General features: G+C 46.1%; 1 long non-coding RNA gene across 3 annotated transcripts in view; it reads left to right on the top strand.

Moving 5' to 3' along the window:
* The window catches only part of LOC143652191 (uncharacterized), a 96,576-nt gene extending 91,618 nt beyond the window's left edge, over positions 1-4,958 (top strand). For all 3 annotated transcript variants that reach the window (XR_013160479.1, XR_013160478.1, XR_013160480.1), the window contains 2 exons: positions 3,827-3,986; positions 4,710-4,958. This is a non-coding gene — a long non-coding RNA (uncharacterized LOC143652191). The remainder of the gene's footprint in view (positions 1-3,826; positions 3,987-4,709) is intronic.
* Positions 4,959-20,832: the final 15,874 nt, after the last annotated feature.

The raw sequence follows: 20,832 nt of genomic DNA, 5'->3' as shown, positions 1-20,832 counted from the left end.
AGAACCTTCTAGAATGAGGGGACAGCAGAAACAAATGGAGGGTTTTGCCAGCTTGGAATGGAGGCCATTGAAGGCTCTGGAAAGGTCAGGACTCTCCTTCCATGCTGATCTCAAACACGTCTCAGGTGGGACGAGCCCCCTCCCGCCAGATCCTGAGTGCAAAATTCCCAGGGCCTTGGTATTCACCAAGAAAACTGCCTACTACATTTTTAAATCAAAATGTGTAGTGTTGTACAATCAAAACCAGCCTCATCTGACAGGTGAGGATATGCCTACTAGATATGTGGTCAAAAAAAAGGTGGGGCAGCTGGCTAGTGTTGGGGTTCAGTGGGTTCAGTGTTGGGGTTCAAGATGGAAGTACCATTATCTACCACCTGTAGAAAAGCCACCCTGTGACAAGCATTGTTCTTGACTCTGCTTTGCATGTCCTGCCTCTAATTTTGCCATCTACCCTCTGAAATGGACATCCAGCATCCCACCTTGTGGGTGACATCAGCCCTACGAGAGAGGCTGAGAGATGGGAGGTTGCCCAGGGCGACAACTGCACTCCACACTCACATTCAAAGCCAGCTGCCAACAGGCATGGTCAGGGAAGACTGAGCCTGCTCCTCAAGGTTGCTGAGACGACCCTGGGTTAGGACAGTTGGGGAAGTCAGGATTGCAGAGATGCCTTGCGGTGGCAAAGGCCATTGCTACCATGGGCAGAGGCAAGCAGGCACAGTCCGGGCTGCCTAGAGAACATTGCCGAGGACAGATTTCCCCAATCCACGTAGGAGATGCTTGGCTAGGCCAAGGTGGGGTCATCCCCATCCAGAAAAGGATTTATCAGAGTTGGATCTTTGGAGGGAGACCCCTGCACTGGTGGGAGGCCAGCCGGAGTGGGCACTCTGGCTTCTCCGCATTTTACTTTCTGCACATGGATTCCACTTTTAAAGTATGGAGGGTGACAGAGCTGACAGTCATGGGTTGGAGGGATACTGGGGACCCAGGGAAGGTCCCTTACCTGGCCACCCCAGCTCATTGAAGCCTACACCTGACAGCCCTCTTTTGGGTTAAGCATTGTGTCTCCTAGGAGAGGAGAGGGCCTGGCTACCTGATCTGGATGAGTCTAGTAGGTGCTTCTTCTGCAGCTGTGAGGAAAGAATGAAGACAACCCAGGGGCTGTGGCATGAGGTCCCTGCGTGGGTGGCGTGGATGTGGGGATGGGTGCCGGCAGGGAGCTGGCTCTGGGATTCAAAGTTCTGGGCAACGGCCCAGAACGGCTGCTTTCTAGATGAAAACCTGAATAAGTCACTTTGCCTCTCAGAGCCTTGGTTCCCTCATCTGTAGCCCAGAGGCCGCTCTCACTGGCCATTGGGAGGTGCGGTGACATTTAACACGGGACAATGCTTTGTCAGCTTGTTAGATGCTACTCTAAGGTGAAAACGTGTGTATAAAGCACTTAGCACACTGTTTCCCTAAGTGCCTTATAAATGTGAACTATCATTATAAGCATTATTACTACCCACAGCAACGTTACAATTGTGTCCTTGGGGCAGTTCCACTTTCTACAAATCCATCCGCACACACCCTGTGCAGCCAGCGCTAATTATATAGGGACTTTTCAGTGCACTGCATTCTTTGCTTTCCCTGGTGAGATATTAAATAATATGCAGATAGGAAACAAATTCTATTCCCTTGAGGGTGGGGGCTATGGAGCAGCAGCTGTCATTTACCGAGAAACTCATTTGTGCAGGCCCTGTTGGTAAGCGAAGTTCTGATATTTGTGTGTTTAATTGTCACAACCGACCTATGACTCAACGACCAGGCACCTATTTACTGCCCCCATTTCACAGATGAGAACAGCGAGGCTCAGAGAGGTTCAGTCAGGGTGAAGGTGTAGCTTATACCAGGTATTGGTGCCTGTGCTTGGCTTCTATACCATACCCTGTGAGTCCAGGCCAGGAGAAATGTGCTGGTTGTTGAACTGTGCGAAGCAGATAGCCAAGTCAATCGTGAGCAGTAATGGAGGAAAAAGAATAATGCATGCCACAAATTGAAGAGCGCATCCTGAAGTTTGTGCAGAAGGTGGCTGTGTACCAAGCAGAGAGCAGGGAGTAGCATAAGCCACTAAAAGCCAGGTCGACCTGGATGCAAATTCTCACTGTTTACTGGAGTAACGGTGGATAACATCGGGGCAAACTGCAGCCTGTGGGCCGAATGGGGCCTGCTGCCTGTTTTAACAAATAAAGTTTTATTGGAACACATCCCCGTCCATTGGTTTATGCATTGTCAGCAGCCGTTTTCCTGCAGCAAGGGTGGAGTTAGGTATTTGGAACAACTGTCTGTCCTGCCAAGCCTGGGGTGTTTCCTTTCCAGGTCTTTGGGGAAAAGGTTTGTGGCTCTAGATAGATGGGTGGACCTCCTGAATCTCAGTTTTCTCAGTAAAAGAGTAGCTGTGAGGTTTAAGAGAGTGAAAGCCTAGAGTGTGAATTCCAAGGACCATTTAGTGCTAGCCCACTGCAGGTGCTGGTTAATGAATGGGTGGCATTAAAGGGCTGGCATAGCACTCAGGATCATGGAAGCAGAGAGAAGGGTGGCCAGGCAGACCGGCCTTGGTGAGAGGCAGACCTGGACTTCTGGGTCCAGCTTCAGTGTGGCCCTTCATTGGACTTCAGTCTTCCCATCTGCCAAATGAGGTTAATGGTAGGCTCTGTCTCTGGGGTATCTGCCAAGGTTCTATAAGTCAATTCATAAAAACAAGTCTGTTGACTATAATCAATACTAAGTGTTGGCAAGAAAAGGAGGATCTGATAGCCTCCTGCATTGCTAGTGGAAATATAAAATGATACAGCCACTCTGGGGAGACACTTTAGCAGTTTCTAAAAAAAGTTAAATATAAATTTACCATATAAGCCAGTGATTCTGTTCCTAAGCCTACCACACAGGGGAAATAAAACATATGTTCACACGAAGACTTGCACGTTCATAAGAGCTCCAAAGTGGAAACAACCCAAATGCCCATCAACTGATTAAAAGGTAAACAATATGTGGTACTTACATACATTGGAATAATATTTCCTCATGAAAAAGGATGAAGTTCTGATACATGCTCCAAAATGGACAGTCCTCAAAAACGTTAAACTAAGTGAAAGATGTCAGACACAAAAGCCCATATACTGTATGATATCATTTACATGAAATTTCCAGAACAGTCAAATCCATAGAACCAGAAAATAAATTAGTGGTTACCAGGAGCTGGGCAGAAGGGACAGTGACTGCCAATAGGCCCAAGGGATCTTTTTGGGGTGATGAAAATATGCTAAAATTGGATCTTGATGGATGCACAACTCTGCATATTTACTAAATATCACTGAATTATCTATGTAACATGAATAGATTTTATGGTATGTAAATCATAAATGAAATTCATGATCTTTTCCTTTTTTTTTCTTAAACAAAACCCTTGGTGTTATCCCTAGTATAGAAAAAGGCACATGTACCTTGCTCAGTCAGTGGTGGTAATTTCTCCTCTCCTCTCTCTCCTGGCTGCAGCTGAAATACCCATAGATTTGAAGTGTTGATATAAGTTCTGAAAACTCAGATGCAGAATATCCAGGCAGATCTGAACTTCCACACCCAGCCACTTTGCTGCTGTCACCTGTGTGATTTTGAGACTCTGCATCCTCCTCTGTAAATTGGAAATTGTAACGTACCTGAGTCTGAAGGATTGGTTTTTGTTTTTCAGATTTAAAATATGGAGAGTGCCTGGTGTAATGATAAACACTAGAAATATTCGTTCTTAGATGAACAATGGCTACAATCTTGCATGTTTTGTCATTTCCAGCTGACACAAATTTTTGCTCTATTTTGGGAGTTGGAGACCAGAATGAACATTGAGTTTAAAAGCTAAAGGGCATAGGTGGAATCCCAGCTCTGCTGCTAACCAGTGAACTTGGCTGAAGGCTTTTCCCACTGAAACTTCATGGCAGAAGAGAGGCTCTTGGGTAATGATACCTTCGTCATCTCAGGGCTTTGGGGTGGGCCAAATGAGACACTAGCTCTGAAACTTTTATGACTTTTATGACTTGTGTGAGGTGTTAAGGGGCTGCTGTTCTCAGTTCTAGGAGTCATGAATATCCACCTGGAATGGGTCCCAGGAACTCATGGTGGGAACAGTTGGACACCTAACAGGGGCTTCCATAGACCCTCCGGCTTATGCATTGAGTTAGGGAACCAGACACTCCTGCTTGGCAGTGGGTCTATCCTGAATGGGGAGCTCAGATTCCTGCAAGGTCCTAATCCTGGCTGGGCCTCCAGGATGTCTCCATGAGCAGCCAGGGAAAAGCTCCTCCATGTTGGAAGTTCTGTAAGCTTCTGAGCCTGCAGCTTGGTGTTGACTGAAGGTTGCCCAGCACAGGAATTGCCAGTGGGGAGAAAGATTGGGATGCGGTGAGGAGGTCTGGAACACATCTGAGCTGCACTGAGTCTGAGGAGTAGCTGGTGGGTTCTGACCTTCCCTGGAGCTTTGCTTCTTTCTCTGTAAAGAAGAGAAGAGGTTCCAGGGATCAGAGTCCCTGACTAGTGGCCTGGAAGTTTTTTGTTGTTATGGTTCTATAGTACGGCCAGCACTGTTTAAAAGGTTGAATTAATTGCTAATATTAGGACATAAGGAAATTTTACTGAAAAACTCAGATTTTTGACTTCTCTCAAAAATAAAATGTTAACAGGTCTGCCACCCCTGGACCTGCAACCCATCACGGGAAAAATGAAATGAGAGGGAAGCAGCTGTTCCTTCCAGGGCACCGTCCCACTGTCCCTGACATATTCCCACGTGAGGCTGAGTGCTGGTTGTCATCCATAGAAGAGTCAAGAGGGAAGCAAGTGATTTCTTGTGTTCACATCTCTATGAGAAGCAGGAAAATGAAAGCTCCAACTAAGCAATGTTTCAATAAAGATGAGAGTAAACTCTTGATGGAAGGAAGCCTTTTCCCCAGCAGTTGCTGGGTAAAGTGTGTCTGTGTCTGCGGGGACTCGGGGGGCTCACCCACAACCTCCTGCCTCTCCTGGGCTCATTGGAGGATTACCATATCCTACCCTCATGTCATTAGGTAGTGTCATGTGATGGGTTTGGATGGGGTTATTGGTGGTAGTGAAGTGTACTGCTTCTGGGTCAGAGCTTACAATTTCTGGTCCATGATTCAGCAGCATTCTCTTTCCTGCCAGGGTGAGTGAAAAGGTTGCATGCCCCAGGAGATACAGACACAGTGTGGGGACACCTCTGTCGGCCTGGGACTCTGGGGGACTGTGTGAGGCAGAGCCTCCCCTGTCGCCTGTGTGGAGCATGTGGGACAGCCACTGTGTTTGTTACTGCAGCACAACTTATCCTGTCCTGACTAATACAGCACCAGGAGAGCACATCTTGTCAGCTTCCCTATGTGCTTTTGAGTTCGGGACCTCTGGAGCTGATTTTGGTGATTCCATTCCCCTATTTTAGTCCTCTGAGGGCCACTCCCTAATGACTATGAGTATCCTGATGGACTTAGTCTTATTCACATCTGCCTAGCAGGGGACCCAGCACAGACAACATGCTCCTTAAGAGTTGGGTGAGTGTATTAGTCAGTATTCTCCAGAGAAATAAAACTGATAGGATATGTGTGTGTGTATGCGTATTATCTCTCTCTCTCCCTATCTATATGTGTATATATATATATAAAATATACATATCTACATATGCCCACATGTATATAAACAATAAACAATAAAGAGATTTATTATCTCTTTAATTATTCAGTAACTCTGAATTTCTTAGAGCAGTCCACAGGTTGGAAACTCTGATAAACTTGAAGTTGCATTCCCCAGAAGAAGCTGGCTGGCTGAAGCAGAGGCAGAAATCCTTCTTTCTGACTTCTGAAATCCTCAGTTCTGGCTTTAAGATTTCTACCTGATTGGGTGAGGGGACTCTCCATGTTGCTGAAGCTCATCTCTTTTGCTGATTTTGGAAGCGTGAGCATAGATGCAATCAGCTGTTCATAGGTGCAAATCCATCAATGAAATATGCTCACAGTAACAATCAGGTCAGTATTTGGTTTTTCAAACAACTGGACCTCAGAGCCCAGACAAGCTGACACCTGAAATCAACCGTAACAGTGAACGAGGGTTTGTTCTGAGATCAGGGTGGGTAACTTCCCCTTTAGGTCTGTGTTTACCTGTAAAATAAACAGAAGCCAAAGACATGGTCTCTAATGTCCTTCCCAGCCCTGGGAGCCCATGTTCTGGGATCTGGCTTGTTTTAGCATGAGCTCAGAGTCAGGTAATCCCCTGACCTAGCTCTGAGAGAAAGCACCTGCCAAAGGGTCTGGCCATGTCTTGAGGAAGTGACCAAGTGCTCTAGGCATCTAGATGATTCAAACTTGAAAATGCCCCTGCTTGATTCTCACCCCCAATGCCTGGACAAGAGAGGTGTTTCTGACAACCAGAAGACCTCCCTTCCAGGGACATTTCATCTAATGGCTTTTCTGTCTTGCCCACATTATAATTCTGCCACTCTCAGGACATAGGAGTCCCCTCTATCATAAAACACCTCCTACCCAGAATGAAGGCTGAGCTGTGCTGCCAGGAAGCCCCACCTGATGGAAATGAATTGGTATCAAGTCCAGAAATCCCAGAGTGTCTTTGGTAAGGCCAGTGCTCTCACTTCACCCCCTTGGGGTCTTCCTGGTCCATGGCCCCTGGTTAGTTGGGAGTATCTCCTCTCCCCACCTAAACAAAGGGGCTGTGTGATGAAGTGAAAAAGAGCACAGAGCCAGGAGTCAAGAGACTCAGGTCTCATTCAGGATCCCCCATTCACTAACCACATATACAAGGCAATGCCTGTCATTTTTCCGCATCACATTGGGAGAGAACCAGCTGCTCTTAAATGTCTTAGCGATCTGAGAGTCTGGAGTCCCAACCCTGGCTCGGCCACTTACTGTGTGATCTTGGCTATCGTCACACCTCTCTGGACCTCATTTTTTTTCTCGCCAATGTCAAGTTATCATTTACTGGGCGTGTAATATGTGCCATGCATCTGACGAAGGACTCCCATGCATTAGCTAGGTGAATCCTTAAAACAACCCTACTGTCCATTAGTATCATTGACCACATTTTCCCATCATCATCCTATTTCCCAGTTGAGGACATAGAGGCACAGACAATTAATAAGATACTTGCCCAGATCCCACAGGTCACATGTGGTGGAGCTGGGATTCGAACCTTGGCAAACCGCCTCGCTAAGTGGTCCAGGTCAGCTGTCCTTGCTGCTCTCTGGGATGCTCAGAGGATCAGCTGGTTAAATTCATGTTCTTATTGTGTGGGCAATCACTCCATGTGTGGGCAGATCACTGAGCCTTGGCTTCTGCAATTCCCAGGCTTAAGAGGAATCACCCTCTGCTACCCCCGCGGCTGGGGTGGGTCCTGTGAAGCCATGGGTCAGGAAATGCCTCTTGATGGGCAGGGCCTGGTGGGTGAATCCACAGTGTTCTTGCTCTAAAATTCTTGCATGTGCCAGGATCTCCTGGTCTGTCCACATCTTGTTTTCCCAGGGGGCCTGGGCTTTGGGCTGAGCTGCTCACCCTGGCTCCTGGGAGGATTTCCCTCTTCCCATCACTCATCAAGATGCCCAGCAAACAATCTGAGCTGATTCCTCCATCAGTGAGGGAGGTTGTGAATCCAAGGACATGATATGGGCACATGCTTCAGAGAGAAAGAAGGCTTTGGTTAGAGGGGAGCTCATGAGCCGGGGCTAAGGGGAGGGAAACCACAGGCAGGGGAGGGAATACCAGGCTGTTTACTTCGGCCTGCTCCTAGGATGCCTGCAGAAGGGGAGCAGAATGAAGCTGAGCCTGCCCTGCCAGCCTGTTTGGGGTATGTGGTGTGATCCCACAGCCACTTTGTATATTACTGCAGCACAACCTAGCCTGTCCTGACTAATACAGCATCTACAGGAGAGAGCTTTGGACAGGACAGTCAGGCTTGAGCACAGCTGACCTTGCATGCTGGTATAGCTAATACATCAAGGATTGGTCCCACCCAGTGCTTAGGGTGGTGCTGGCACCCACTAGGGCTGCGACAAAGGATTTGGAAGACCCTTGCAGGGTGTTGGCTGGGTCTCATGTTCTCAGTTCTTTGTAGTTCTGCCTGACCTCAGTTACCCTGTGAGATCTTAGGGAAACCAGAAGAAAGCCACAGAAAACATGGTTGTTCTGCTGCCTATGTACCTGTGTTGTTTTAATTTGAACAAATACTGATGGCTGTATTGCTTTCTTCCTCAGAAAACATACTCTGTAAATAGGAGCCTGCATTATGATTTCAGAATGGGCAAGGTTCGTCTAAATATAGACGCTTGATAATTACCCCTGGAAGTATCCATTCTGGTGCACAAACAGATCAGCAAAGTGCTCGCGTTCTTTCCCTGGGTGAAGGAGCAGATCTGCCCGCTCACAAGCATAGCAGTCTTAGATGGCTGTGTGGCATCTAAGGAATAAGCTTCTCCCTACACTGGACATTTTTCCTTTGAAAGGAGAATTGGGCAAATCAGTTACATGTTTCCAAATGGCTTTAAAACAGAGCAGAGGGTTCTCTCCTCTGCGTCAGTTTTTCTCCTATGTTGAAGTGAAAACTGGTACTGCCAGCCTGGTTAAACATGGTAAATCCAGTTGCACACTGAATTCTGGTCTGTACTTCCCCCTCTCCCCACCCAATAAAGGCTACTTAGGGCCAAGAGAAATTCTGACTCTATGAAGCATGTAAAAAGTGAGTCACTGTTAATAGGGTGAGCTCTTTGCTTTGGGCTTAGGCCTAAGCAATGGCTCCTGGTCCCTTTATTCATTGAGATTGTGCCAGGGGAATGCTTGGTGCCTGCTCTAAGAAAGATAGAATTAAACGTTCCATTTATTCTGTTGATCTTAATAACCTCGTCTCATAAATACCTACTTTATGACATCAATAAAAGGGGAATCGTGGCAATTCAGAACAATAGAAATTGTTACTTTGCAACTGGAGTTATCCACCATGCGCCTGAGTGAGATTCCTGGGAGCTGTGCTCTTGGGAGATTTCCGGGCTGCGTTTCTTAAGTATGTGCAGGAGAAGAGATATCCACCCTTCTCCCCTGAAAATGCAAACAAGCTGAGTGCTTAAAATTGGACACTATAGCCTCTTGTTTCTCAGTATTGTCATATTTTCTTTCTCATGTGGCCTAGATTTAAGCTTCCATTTTGCAGAGTTGCACAGGTCTGATTTTAGCTTCTGTATCGGAAAGACCAAAAACGATCCTATGAACAAAATACTGTGGTAGTCTTCCCTTAAATGCTTTCAATTGTACACTGTCAAGTGGATCCAGCAGGCCCACCTTCTTTGTTTCATGCTCTCATTTTACAGATGAGAAGCCTGAGGTTCAGAGTGGTGCCCTGAAATCTAATCAAGCCCCTCACACTGTTCTGCCTAGTGTCTCCTTAAACAATGTCCCTTGTGCCCCACACCTCTTCCCCTCTTCCACCCCACTCTGAGCAGCTTACTGCAGGCTGGATGCACAGTCACCTAGAAAGACCTTATGTGGGGCCAATCTCAAGGCCAGAAAGCATCAGGGCTGCCAGATATTGGTACCCAAGGAGCATGCTGCATCCTGACCTCCAGCCCTGCTACAATGAGAGGAAGCTGTCAGCTTTCTAGACCGTCGAGGCCAGCAATTTGGCCTTGGTTTAGTTGTGGCAAGACTTCTGTGGAGCTGTGCCTCATTACAGGGCTCACAGACTCAAGCCAAAGGGACAGAGTGGTCAGAGGGTGGAACTTGAAAGACCATCCCTAGTGTTCCTGAAATCCCTGCACATTTACATGTTTGCTTCAGGCCTTTACTAGAGAGAGCTTCAGGGGCAGAAGAACTGGACAAAAAGGAGGAGGGCAGGCAATAGAGGTTTACTGAGTGCAAAGATGTGCCAGGTAGAGCTAACGGAGGCACCCAAGCCAACAGCCAAATCCAACTGCTAGACAGTTCATGGCGCCATCTTGGATCTGTCGGCCCAGCATGCCCTCCAGCAGAATGTGCTTTGGCAGATGACAAGGAGCAAGAGAGTGGGAGGCAAGAAATGACACTGCCACAGGCGGCTTGGGCAGCTGCATTATTTGCCACGGGAAGGACAGTGAGAGACAAGACTGCAGGGGCATTCTCTCTCTCTCTCTCTCTCTCTCTCTCTCTCTCTGTCCTTCCCGTGGCAAATAATGCAGCTGCCCAAGCCGCCTGTGGCAGTGTCATTTCTTGCCTCCCACTCTCTTGCTCCTGGCCACGTCTTCCAGATGACCATCTTTCAGATGGAATTACAAAAAAAGAAAAAAAGAAACCCCATTGGCTGCCCCTAACCCTCGCCAGTTCTTTGCTGAGTTTCCATTTCTCTGTAGGATTTTCAAAAGGGGTTCTGAGTGGGGCGCAGAATGAGGGGCTCCTGGCCCCGCGGGCCTTGAACGCATCCTCCCTGGCTCAGTCCTATGGAGGGTGGGGTTCCTCGGCTGTGGAATGGTGCGACGGTAATGCATACACTCACCCCATGCTTTTTTCTGAACTTTGGGCATACTCATTCGTCTTCACCATAACCATACCCCATTCTGTAGCATAGGGAAACGGAGGCACAGGGAAGGTAATCAAGCTGCCCCAGGTCACCAGATTAGGCAGAGTGACGATTTTAAACCAAACCGTGCAGCCTCTGGGTGCAAACATGAAGGACGATGCCACTTGCCTCCAGACGAGGCATTCACATCTCCTTGTTTGATCCTGAGGCTTCGGGGCTGTCACAGATGAGATGACATCTGTGAACTGGTGTGGGAAATTTTAAACAGTGGTTTTCAAACTTTTTTTAACGGCCGAGTTTTTTCCCTTTTCTTTTACCTGAGTCTAGCCTAGAGGACAGAAAGGCTCAGGAGGCTCAGTGGAGCCCTGGCCTCGGCCTCCCCTTCAGGCATCCCTCCCACTCCTTAGACACCAGCCACTGAGTTAGCTGCCTTCCCCTTTCTCCCGGGTGGTGGCTGCTGTTGTCTTCCCCCTTTCCATCACCTCCTCTCCCTCTCACCTCCAGGTCAGGCCGTTCCCCTCTCCAGCTGCACTGGGACCCCTGCCTACGTCCCCTCCTCAGCAGCCTGGCCAAGGAGCCACAGCTGACAGTGTGCCTTGCCCCTCGCATACGCCTGGAGACTCCTGCTTACTTGAAGTCTCCTCTCCAAGGTCAGCCTGCCATCCACTCCCCCAAACCAGAGGCATTTCTCTAGCCTGAGACTTCTGCGTCTTTCTGGAACATTCCATGGCTGGGCTTTCCCCATTTCACTCTGTCCTCTCCCCAGGGTCCTCTCTCCTTCCTCTCAGGCATCTTTTCATCTCCTCAAGGGACAAAAGTTCACTCATGCTTGTTCCTCAGCCGCTTCTTTCCCCTGTGGGTCTGCTCTGTCCGGTGCTTCCAACCCTCTCCTATGGCTGGGGAGAGCCCTCTGGCCTCCAGGTCGCCACCCGGGCTGGGCTCTCACCAGGATTCTCATACCCACGTGTCTCTCTGCCAGCTATGTAAGATTTCCCCACCTCACTCAGGGTCTCCGACTGCTCCTACAGTGTCATTTTACTTAAAGAGCTCCTTCCCTGCCTTCCCCCAACTCTCCAGTCGGACCAGGACATCTTAGAAGAATAACGAGCATAATGGCATGGAAGTAAAAGCTCCTCCCTAAATTCGCGGTCCTAGCAATGGCCCATGTACCGAGCATGGGGCTCAGGCCAGGCTGTGTGTTGCAGTCCGCAGGCCGCTGCCTAGGAGGCAGCATTTTAGCAAGTCCTTCCTGCAGACCAGGAGACCTGCTTCTGAGCAGTTACCTATGCTCCCCAATAAATTAGAATTTGAACCCGGACAACCTGTTTCCATAGAACGCATTTTTAAAAACACCTTTGATTATGTAAAATTTCAAACCCTAGATGAATTTCCTCAGGCCCTGGTCTCCGCGTCCCCCTCCCCCACCTTCCCACCAACTTGGATTTACTGACACCAAATAATTCCATCAGTAATTACTTCAGAGTGTATTTCCAACAGATAAGAGTTTAATGCAAAACAGAGCTTCATTCCATGCTCACACTCAAAAATGGACACTGATTCCTTAATAGTATCAATTTCTAGTGTTCAAATTTCCCCAGTTGTGTCAACATTTCTTTTTTTCTTTTTTTCTTTTGCATGGGTAGGTACCAGGAATTGAACCCGGGTCTCTGGCATGTCAGGTGAGACCTCTGCCTGCTGAGCCACTGTGGCCCACCCTCAATGTATTTTTAAAATAATTTTTCATCTTGGAATACTTTTGAGTTTACAGAAAAGTTGCAAAGACAGTACAGAGAGTTCCTGCCTTGCCCTCAACCAGTTTGTTTCCCCTAAGGTTTCCAGCTCACATTACCCTGGTGCATTTGTCTAAACTAAGAAGGCAGCATTGGGGCATCGCTCTTCATTAAACGCCACACTTAATTCAAATGTCTCTGCTTTCCCATTCATGGCCTTTTTCTGCTCCAGGATGCAGCCCAGGGCACCACACTGCATATTTTCATAAATCTCGCCCCCTCCTCACTGTAAGTTCCTTGGTGGACAGGGATGCTGGTTGAGCCTCATCCTGCACATCTCTGAGGACAGAAGTCACGTCCCAAACATTGTCACGCACTTTCCCAATAAACTGTGATCATGCACTCATGATTTGTTAGGCACTCGTCTAGGTTGTGGAAACCCAAAACAAAGAAGGAGGGCCCTTTTTGCTCTCTATCCCCAAAACACACAGGGAGTTTGCATCGGAGGGGAGACAGATGGACAAACCCATTGTTGCCTCACCACGTAACTGTGAACGACTCCCACGAGCTGGAAGCGTAGGATGCAGGTGAAGGAGCTGGTTGTTTTATTTAATTGGATCATTATTCAATTCTTACATCATCCTAGTACTCCCATCTGCCTTGGCACCTGCCGCTGGCCTTTGGTCCTGCTCTCCCTCTGCTTGGAAGCCCCCACTTCCTACTGCAAGGCCCCCAGTTTCTGTCTAGTTAACTTCCACTCATCCTTCAATTCTCTTCTCAAATGTTCATCCTTTCTGGGAAAGGATGTGCCTCCATTTCAAAATGGGGAAGGAAGGAAAAGCAGGCAAGGGGGAGGAGATGAGGGGACAGAAGAGGGTGGGAGGAAAGAAGGGAGGACAAGGTTTTGTGTCCTGCTCTCATTTCTCACATGGCCTGGAACACAGCGGGTGCCACTTGGCTGGACTGATACAGGGTACATATTGCATGTTCCCTGGCCTGGGAGGCCACTTCCTCTGCAGCCGTGGTCCTGTGACACTGTGGGGTTTACAGACAGCGCTGCAGCCTGTGGTTGCCCCCCTGGTGTGTAAGTGCTACAGGGAGGCCTGCTCAGTCCCCCCACAGTGCAGCCTATGGGTCTGCAAGACTAGCCTTTGGCTGGACGTGGTGTGAGCTGGGTCCGGTTTGGTCAGCCCAGCGTTAGCCATCCCTGAGAGCAAGCGATGGTTTCTAGTCTCACATTTAACAAGAGACTGAATCATTTCCTTTCGCAGTACCAAAATAGCACAGAAGAGGTGACCAGTGAATATTTGATCTTCCGTCCTCTGAGCAGAAAGAGATGAGGTCCGTTTAGCAGGCCCTTCCTCAGCAAGGAAAGCAGACAAACAAAGCTAGGATAAAGGGACAGATATTATCTCTTTCATTTTGTAGGACAGGCCTTAGGCTAGAGACTGGGATCCAGGCATAAGAAGATTTGACTCCTGCAATTGATAAGAGGAGGGTGGAGTCATCCAGAATTGTTATATCATGATTTTCCAAGTGCAATACTAGCTATGGCACAAGGATGGGGGAGCCCAGATAGGGGCTTCCTGCAGGAGACAAAGCCGAGATGGCTCTTCAAGGGTGAAGAAGAGTAGGAGGGTGTAACAGTTAATTTCGTTTGTCAACCTGGCTAAGTAGGTTATAGTCTCCAGTTGTTTGGCTAAGCAAGCACTGGCTTGATGGTTACTGTGAGGGTATTTCATAGATGGATTTGCATCTGCATCTTGTTGATTGTATCTACATCTGACAGCATCTACAATCGACACAAGAGATTGCCCTCAGCAATGTGGAGAGTCTCCTCAGCCAATTAGCTGGAAATCCCGAACTGAGGATTTCAGAAGTCAGAAAGAAGAGTTTCTACTTCTACTTCAGCCAGCCAGCTTCTTCTGGGGAGTGAAAATTCACCTCCATCAGAGTTTCCAGCTTGGGTCCTGCCCAACAGAGTTTGGTTGTGTGTACCAATTCCTATAATAAATCTCTCCCTATTTGCTTATAATAATACATTTATAATATATATACTTATAATAGTCAAATATATATTGTCAGTTCTGTTTCTCTGGAGATCCCTAATATTGAGCGAAAACGAGAGAATGAAATCATCCAGACAGAGGGGAGAGGGTAGGTGAGATGCATGGAGGGGTAAAAGTGTCAAGGGAGCACACAAGGGTCAGAGAAGCCAGAACAAGGGGAAGGAGGCTTCAGGAGATGAGCTGGAGAGGTCTGAGGGCTGGGGCAGGAGGACCACAGTTCCAGGCCAAGGCATGGACACCTGACCCAGCAAAACCATCAAAGAGAGTGAAACAAAGTGCTGATTGGAAAGAGATCTGACTTGGAAAGATTTCTCACTATGAGGTGGAGAGAGGGAAGAACAGAGGCCAGGAGGCTGGTCAGGGGTATCAGATATGGAAAGAGGATGGAGACAAAGAAATGAACTGGGACCACAAGGAGGAGGTTGAAGGAACATGTCTTGGAGCAGGCTGGATGTGGAGGGTGAGGAGAAGCTTGACAAACCTAGGGAGACTCCCTGGTCTGCGATGAAGAGTTAGGTTCTGTAAGTAATTGTTTTTTATTCTTAATTAATTATTTATTCATTTACATTTCGCCACCTTTTCTCTGGTCTTCAAGCATCTTTGGTCTCATGAATTTGAAGGTGGAGAATCTACCCCTAATGTGATGTATTAAAAATCAGCCAGCTCAGGGGGTGCAAGGATAGCTCAGACAGACTTCTTGCCTGCCATGCAGGAGACCCAGGTTAGATTCCCAGTCCATTCACTTCCCCCAAAACAAACAAGCAAAAAACCCCACACACAACAAACAAACAAACAAAATTCAACAAATGGTGCTGCAATAATGGGATACTCATGTGGAAAAAATAATGAAATGCGACCCTGCCATACAGTGTACCAAAAAAAAAAGCTCAATCAACTCTAGTCTGACCATGGCTGGAGTGGAAGACGTGGATGGCTCCAAACAAGACAATAATTGGGAGGCAGCACACTCTTTCATTGTAAAGAAGAAGTTGGCATCCCACCCACCTCTACCAATGAGGGCAGAAGTTGGTGTCCAAATACCCCTGGTGGGGTAGCTCCGAGGTGTGTGTTCTTTGGTGGCTCCTGGAACTCCTCACCCAGACTGAGCTCCAGTTGTCCACCATGGTCATTGACCTGAAGACAAACCTCCTGAAGGATGGATGTCTTTCTTTCTCTATCTCATTTCCCTTCCCTACTGGGTCCACGTCTGGGTGACCCAACTTACGGCGCTTGTACTGTTCAAGCTGTCCCCTCTGCGACAGCCTTCCAAAGTCATTGCTGGACTGGTCCTTTCCTCTCAGTCTCTTTCATTGAAGGAAATGAAAATAAACATCAGAATCCCTAGAATTTGGTCTTAAAATATTTCTTTTTGAAATTCTGAGCAGGGAAGAGAAGCAAGTAGTTTCGTAAACTGAATCTTCCCAGTTGAAAAAAAAAAATTTGTTTTCATAGAGAAACTTCTGTGGCTCTGCCTCTGTGACCCATGATAACAGCCAATATCTTTACACGGCATTCAAGGCTCATTACCACTCACTATGAGCCTAGAAACGGCTCCATCTCGGCAGCAGTAGCAGCTCCCAGGCGATTCTTCTGCTTTTCGAATTTTTAAAAATATGTTTTTCTTTTTCTCCTCAGGGAGTCCTTTACTTTTTAGTTATTGCTAATTTTAGGTCCAGAAATAAAAATAAATAGCATTTATTGAGTGTCTACCAAGTGGTGAGTTCTTAGCCCATATTTTGATAAAATAAATGACAGCATGATCTGGCATAGTAGGTTTTATTACCTGATTTAAGACAGCACATGGTCTAAAAGAGTCATTTTATAGATGGGAAAATGGAGGTCAGAAAGGCTAACTCTTTGACCAAATGCACACAGCGACTGAACAGTGGTTTCTGAATGCAAGCCATGGTTAGCCTGATGCCCAGTCTGTGTTCTCATCACCCAGCCACACCATGAAATGCACCAGCTCTACTCTGATGATGGCTGGAGTCACTGATGTGGATGGTTCTAGGTAGTAATTTTACTCAACTGTGGAGTTGACTTCCTGATTCAATGGATTGGAATATCCCAGGGCAGAAGAAACTTTAGCAATGAACAGCTGGGGGCCTCACTCCCCTGAAACACTCTCAACCTCTCTGGGTTATCTGCTATTTGATTCCTTTTTTGGTCCCAAGACTATCAAGGGTTGGCAAATTACAGCCCCCAGGCCAATTCTGGCACATCCCCTGTTTTTTATAAATAAAGATTTGTTGAACCAGGGCTCCTTTTATACTATAATGAGGGAGTTGAGTGGTTGCCACTTAGAGACCATAGGCATGACCTCAAGGCCAAAAATATTTACTTCCCGGCCCTTTATTAAAAAGTCTGCCAGCTCCTGAATCAAGGGAACCAAGGCCTGGATCTGATTTCACCAGGGCCTCTGGGCTAGGCATTGCTTTTCCCTGGGTTTTAGTTGTCCCATTTATATAATGAAAGGGCAGGTTTCAATTGTGGTTTCCAAATTGCACTTTCTGAAGCCTGGGGTCCCCATTAGGCCCCAGAAGTAGTTGGAAAGACCAATACAAGGGCGGGAGGGGGTTTATACTCCCCACTCTCCCACTTACACAGAGAATTTCTACTTTTATCTGTTTTATACACCAGGTCCATTCTGCCTAAGGCTTCCTGTGAGCAAAGGATTCCTTAGCTTTAGCAAATATTTTGGATCTGAAGGGCAAGAAGGAGGTGGACAAGTCTTTAATGGCTTGATTCCCAGGTGGACCAGAGTTGTTAGGAGATTTGTGCAAGACAAGTGGGGAGGTGGACACTTGGTCATCTAGATTGAGGAGACTTTTGAATGATGAAACAGCCACTCTGTACCAGCATATGGGGAGGCCCTGGGAGGTGGAAAGTGCAGCTGTTCCAGACCGCTGGGATTGATGACCATTTTTGAAAGGGGAAGCATCTCTAGGGACCATGGCAACCAAAGATCCCCCACCCCCACCCTGCCCCGTGAGGTCCTAGGGTTCCAAGTTATCAGACAGGAGGTAAATGCTTCTTGTTCATTGACCTATGCAAACGCCAAACCATGGGTTTCCCATGCTGTGGTACCATCCATTCTATTTGGGCCACACAGGCTTTCTCATATGAGTTCATATTACATGAATAGAAAGGAAAACTCCAACCATACCACACAATAAAACAAGGTTCCTGATGTGTTTCCAGAATATTCTAGGCATCCAAGCCAACCTTGCAAATAAATGCAGAGAGCTCAGTGTGTCCTTTAGTGTGTTATTTTATTTTATTTTTGGAAGCTTGCAGATGTGAAGTGCTGATATTTGTGCTCTTCTTATCCTGGATTAGTCAGTAAAGTGTTCCTGTGCCTTTGCTTGGGGTGTTTATTTGTTGATTGAGCTTGTGGCCCTCCAGAAAGAATTGACCTTCAAGATTGTAAACTCAGCCAGATACCTGTGATGATCTCTCAGTCCGGTCACCTTCAGCTTTGACAGGATAAACCAAGAAGCCAGCCATGCTCAGTCTCAAGGCAGATAATTGCACATATTGATGGACATTATCCTTCATAGCAAAGGAAGTGGACAAGGCTGGGAAGGTGGCTCTAAGGTAATAAGGAAATAACGGGGACTTAGAAGTCCAGTCACTGCATCACACAGCAAGTAAAGGACAAAGTCACATTTATAACTTAGGTCTTCCCTGGACATTGCCACCCTCACACCCTGGTACCCCTTATGGACTCTGTGACTGGAGCTGGTGGTACTGATGAGCTCAGTGTTTCTTTGTTAAAGCAGAGCTTTATCTAATCCACTTCTCCTCAATGAATTTGGAGATTATTTAGTTAAGAGTCTCTCCCATCTGGAGATGAAATGGATTCTGGTGTCTGCTTTCCTAATGTTTTATGAAATTACTTTCATGATCTGTGGGTTTGGGGTTCGGACTTGCCCCTCTGGGAACTGATGTCCCCTTTTGTGATTCTCCCTCGCTAATTTGGATCTTGGGAGACAGTCCTGCTAGCTGGCTCCTAGTGCTGCATTTTCTGCTCCCTCTTCCAAGATCTCTTTTCAACCACTTGGTTGTTTGATTTGCTCTATCACCTCATGGGGTCTCTATTCAGAAGGGCCTTCTCTGTCCACCTACCTAAAATAGCAGCTCTCTTCACTCACTATCCTCTTAACCCTGTTTTATTTTAATTCATAGCATTACCATTACCTAATGATCTATAACTGGAATCAATAAGAGGCCCGCTAGTAAATATTTTCAGCTTTATAGACCATTTGGTCACTGATGCAACAACTCATCTCTGTGATTGTGGTATGAAAACATCCATAGGCAATATGTAAATGAATGGGCATGGCTGTGCTTCAATAAAACTTTATATACAAAAGCAAGGACAAACTGGATTTGGCCTGTAGAGCTGTAGTTTGTTTACTTGTTTAACATCCCTACTGCCCAGTAAGAATGTAAGCTGTGTGAGGGTAGAGGCTTTGTTATTTAAATCCATCACTGTATCCCTAGAACCCAGAACATAATAAACTTCTATGAAGGTTGAATCATGAATGAATGAATGCTTATTAAGTTTATCCCCTGCCCTTAAAAAAAACAGATTTATTGAGATGTAATTCACCTTTCATACAGTTCATCCATTCAAAGTACAATTCAGTGATCTTTAGTATATTTGAAGAATTATGCCATAGTCAACACAATCTAACTTCAGAACCCTTTTTTCCACTCCAAAACAAAATCTGGTGCCCATTAGCATCGCTCTTTATTTCCTCTAACCCTCTCAGCCCTAAGCAACCACTAACTTATTTTCTATCCTCATAGATTTAACTGTTTGGGTCATTTCAAATAAATGGACTCATATAATATGTGGCCTCTTATGACTGGCTTCTTTCACTTAGCATAATGTTTTCAAGGTTTGTCCATTTGGTAGCATATATCAGAACTCCATTCCTCTTTAATGCCAAATAACCCTCCATTGTATGCATATACTCCATTTTACTCATCCATTCATTAGTCGATGGACATTTGTCTATTATGCATGATGCTCCCTGGATATTCAGTTTTTGTGGGTATGTATGCTGTCATTTCTTTTGGATATATACTGAAGGGTGGAATTGTTGGGTCATATGGTAACTTTCTTTAAAACTTTGAGGAACTACCAAACTGGTTTTCAAAGAAGAATGTACTATTTTACATTCTCAACAGGGATGTACAAGGCTTCCAATTTCTTTAGATCCTCATCAAGGAGTGTTACTGTCCATCTTTTTTTATTATAGTGATCCTAATGGATGTGATGTGGTATCTCGTAATTTTGATTTGCATTTCCCTGATGACTAATGCATTGAGAATATTTTCATGTGCTTATTGGCCATTTGTCTACCTTTTTGGAGAATGTCTATTCAAATCCTTTGCTCATTTTAAAATTGCTATGCATGTTTTATTATTGAATTGTAAGAGTTCTCTATATGTTCTTGATACAAGTTCTTTATCAAATACATACAAATCCCTTCCATCCGGTGGGTTGTCTTTTCACTTTCTTGATGATTTCCATTGATGGGCAAATGTTTTTAATTTTGATGAAGTCCAATTTATCTATCTTTTTTCTCTTGTTGCTTGTGCTTTTGGTGACATATCTAAACATCCTTCACCAAAGCCAAGGTCACAAATATTTCTTCTATGTTTTTTTCTCAGAGTTTTTTAGTTTAGCTCATACATTTAGGTCTATGATACATTTTGTGTTAATTTTTGTAAATGTTGTGAGGTAGGGGGTCCAAATTCATTCTTTTCTATGTGGATATCCTTTTGCCCTGACACCTCTTTGTTGAAATGACTGTTATCTTCCATTGTACTGACTCAGCAGAAATCAATTGCACCTTGTCAAAAATTGGTGTTTTTTTCTTCTTTTTCTTCTGGATCCTCAAGTCTATTCCATGGATTTATATGTCTATTCTTATGCTAGGACCATACTTTCTTGATTACTGTAGCTTTAGTCAGAAATCAAGAAGCGAGTCCTTCAACTTTGTTCTTCATTTTCAAGATGGTGCAGCCTCCCCCTTCCTGCTGATTCACAGGTGAAAGCCACAGGCCATTAAAGAACTGAGTGCCTTGCCTAGAAAGACTCTGAATTTCTTTGAAGGAGCTTTCAACCCTGAGCCTAATTAGGTCACTGCCTCTTCAAACTATAAGAGACCTGCTGCAGCATGTCTCCATGGGGTCTTGTCCAGGCTTTGTGGCTGTGCAGCCATGGGCTGTTTCCTTTGCTTCTCTGCATCCGAGGTTCTCCATCTTGAAGTGAGGCATGCAGAACAGATACCATCCATCACCCTCACTGGCACTGAGGTTCTGTCGTGGCTTTTGAGACACCATCCAAGTGGGGAAAAATATCACTGGGTCCAGTGAGCTACTTTACCTTTTAGGAGACATGTTGAAAATGGCAAATTCAAGGTGAGGTAAAAGCACAT

Source organism: Tamandua tetradactyla, chromosome 12 (genome assembly GCF_023851605.1).
Source record: "Tamandua tetradactyla isolate mTamTet1 chromosome 12, mTamTet1.pri, whole genome shotgun sequence".
Lineage (NCBI taxonomy): Eukaryota > Metazoa > Chordata > Mammalia > Pilosa > Myrmecophagidae > Tamandua > Tamandua tetradactyla.
The sequence above is the reverse complement of the archived record's forward strand: the minus strand, read 5'-3'. Positions and strand labels throughout refer to the sequence as shown.